The sequence below is a fragment of the Dendropsophus ebraccatus genome, chromosome 6 (genome assembly GCF_027789765.1).
Source record: "Dendropsophus ebraccatus isolate aDenEbr1 chromosome 6, aDenEbr1.pat, whole genome shotgun sequence".
Taxonomy (NCBI): domain Eukaryota; kingdom Metazoa; phylum Chordata; class Amphibia; order Anura; family Hylidae; genus Dendropsophus; species Dendropsophus ebraccatus.
In genome coordinates this window covers 144,898,364-144,901,638 of record NC_091459.1, presented here as the reverse complement: position 1 = coordinate 144,901,638, position 3,275 = coordinate 144,898,364, and the positions used below count along the sequence as shown (strand labels likewise).

General features: G+C 44.5%; 1 non-coding gene across 1 annotated transcript; it reads right to left on the bottom strand.

Annotated features, from left to right (window-relative positions):
- Positions 1 to 2,083: 2,083 nt before the first annotated feature.
- On the bottom strand, positions 2,084 to 2,155 carry TRNAE-UUC (transfer RNA glutamic acid (anticodon UUC)). The gene has a single exon. It is a non-coding gene; the product is annotated as a tRNA-Glu (tRNA).
- Between the last annotated feature and the right edge of the window lie 1,120 nt (positions 2,156 to 3,275).

Sequence of the window (3,275 nt, the reverse complement as noted above, 5' to 3'; positions counted from 1 at the left end):
TTTTTCTCGCTCACTAATTTTCCTAGTGAAATCAAAGCAAAAGCTGACTCTGTCAGCTGCAATTGATGTTCCAAATGGCTGACACTGTTAGCTCATGTGTCTTCCTGACCTAAGAGCTACCTGACAGTGTCTTCAGTTTAGAATGTGAATTGCAGCTGACAGGTTCTCCTCAACAGTCCATCATCTGTCAAGAAGGCAGTCACTTTTACTTAGTTGCCCACGGGGTCGAAACCAGCTTGGCCCACTCATTCTTCTCACTTTTCATCATGAAAGCGCAAGCACAGGAGATAGGTGAGAAAAACTCAAAGGATGCGTTGGCCGGGAATCAAACCCGGGTCAACTGCTTGGAAGGCAGCTATGCTCACCACTATACCACCAACGCTTGTCACTAAAAGGACTATTTTTCTTTTTCTCGCTCACTAATTTTCCTAGTGAAATCAAAGCAAATAGCTTTAACAAAACAATCAACAAAAAGGTAAAAGAGTCATCGAACCCGGGTCAACTGCTTGGAAGGCAGCTATGCTCACCACTATACCACCAACGCTTGACACTAAAAGGACTATTTTTCTTTTTTCTCGCTCACTAATTTTCCTAGTGAAATCAAGCAAATAGCTTTAACAAAACAATCAACAAAAAGATAAAAGAGTCATATCTTTCACCCCTCGTTGAATACTGATCAGTGGTGAGTGACTCCTTAAAAAGAGACTGTCAGCTGCAATTGGTGTTCCAAATGGCTGACACTGAGCTGACAGGTTCTCCTCAACAGTCCATCATCTGTCAAGAAGGCAGTCACTTTTACTTAGTTGTCCACGGGGTCGAAACCAGCTTGGGCCCACTCATTCTTCTCACTTTTCATCATGAAAGAGCAAGCACAGGAGATAGGTTGAGAAAAACTCAAAGGATGCGTTGGCCGGGAATCGAACCCGGGTCAACTGCATGGAAGGCAGCTATGCTCACCACTATACCACCAACGCTTGACACTAAAAAGACTATTTTCTTTTTCTCGCTCACTTAATTTTCCTAGTGAAATCAAAGCAAATAGCTTTAACAAAACAATCAACAAAAAGGTAAAAGAGTCATCGAACCCGGGTCAACTGCTTGGAAGGCAGCTATGCTCACCACTATACCACCAACGCTTGACACTAAAAGGACTATTTTTCTTTTTCTCGCTCACTAATTTTCCTAGTGAAATCAAAGCAAATAGCCTTTAACAAAACAATCAACAAAAGATAAAAGAGTCATATCTTTCACCCCTCGTTGAATACTGATCAGTGGTGAGTGACTCCTTAAAAAGAGACTGTCAGCTGCAATTGGTGTTCCAATATGGCTGACACTGAGCTGACAGGTTCTCCTCAACAGTCCATCATCTGTCAAGAAGGCAGTCACTTTTACTTAGTTGTCCACGGGGTCGAAACCAGCTTGGGCCCACTCATTCTTCTCACTTTTCATCATGAAAGAGCAAGCACAGGAGATAGGTGAGAAAAACTCAAAGGATGCGTTGGCCGGGAATCGAACCCGGGTCAACTGCATGGAAGGCAGCTATGCTCACCACTATACCACCAACGCTTGACACTATAAAAGACTATTTTTCTTTTTCTCGCTCACTAATTTTCCTAGTGAAATCAAAGCAAATAGCTTTAACAAAACAATCAACAAAAAGGTAAAAGAGTCATCGAACCCCGGGTCAACTGCTTGGAAGGCAGCTATGCTCACCACTATACCACCAACGCTTGACACTAAAAGGACTATTTTCTTTTTCTCGCTCACTAATTTTCCTAGTGAAATCAAAGCAAATAGCTTTAACAAAACAATCAACAAAAGATAAAAGAGTCATATCTTTCACCCCTCGTGAATACTGATCAGTGGTGAGTGACTCCTTAAAAGAGACTGTCAGCTGCAATTGGTGTTCCAAATGGCTGACACTGAGCTGACAGGTTCTCCTCAACAGTCCATCATCTGTCAAGAAGGCAGTCACTTTTACTTAGTTGCCCACGGGGTCGAAACCAGCTTGGGCCCACTCATTCTTCTCACTTTTCATCATGAAAGCGCAAGCACAGGAGATAGTTGAGAAAAACTCAAAGGATGCGTTGGCCGGGAATCGAACCCGGGTCAACGGCTTGAAAGGCAGCTATGCTCACCACTATACCATCAACGCTTGACACTAAAAGGACTATTTTTCTTTTTCTCGCTCACTAATTTTCCTAGTGAAATCAAAGCAAATAGCTTTAACAAAACAATCAACAAAAAGATAAAGAGTCATATCTTTCACCCCTCGTTGAATACTGATCAGTGGTGAGGGACTCCTTAAAAAGAGACTCTGTCAGCTGCAATTGATGTTCCAAATGGCTGACACTGTTAGCTCATGTGTCTTCCTGACCTAAGAGCTACCTGACAGTGTCTGCAGTTTAGAATGTGAATTGCAGCTGACAGGTTCTCCTCAACAGTCCATCATCTGTCAAGAAGGCAGTCACTTTTACTTAGTTGTCCACGGGGTCGAAACCAGCTTGGGCCCACTCATTCTTCTCACTTTTCATCATGAAAGAGCAAGCACAGGAGATAGGTGAGAAAAACTCAAAGGATGCGTTGGCCGGGAATCGAACCCGGGTCAACTGCTTGGAAGGCAGCTATGCTCACCACTATACCACCAACGCTTGACACTAAAAAGCCTATTTTTCTTTTCTCGCTCACTAATTTTCCTAGTGAAATCAAAGCAAATAGCTTTAACAAAACAATCAACAAAAGAGGTACGGCACGAGGTACATGGGGCAGTATGGCTTGATCAATTCATACACAAAATTCTGATGTGTTTTTTATTTAGCCTAGGGGCACTAGTATCAGCCATAGGTGTGATGTGCAGCACTCTGTTTCTTCCCTGAGCCACATTTTGTTTCTCTCTTTTCTCCGTGTTTTGCACTCCTCCTGGTGAGACCCACATGACCGCAATTAGCAGGAGACACCTGAGTGCACATGGTTTTAATCCCTCCTTTTTTTTCCCATTCTGTTTGCTGCAGCTATGGTGAGCGCAATACCTTATCCAGACTTGTGCTGCTTGGGGGCGACCTCTCCGCCGGCGGTGCTGGCCGGGTTCTGGTGTGGTGTTTTTGGGTCTGGTCCTGTGGCATGGGGGTCGCAGGGCCGTCCATGGCCCCCGTTCCCTGGCTGTGCGCGCCTGCGGGGTTGGTGGCCCACTGACTGGCACGGTGTGGACTTAGTGTAGGGACCCATGTGTATCAGATACCGGCACGAGGTACATGGGGCAGTATGGCTTGATCAAT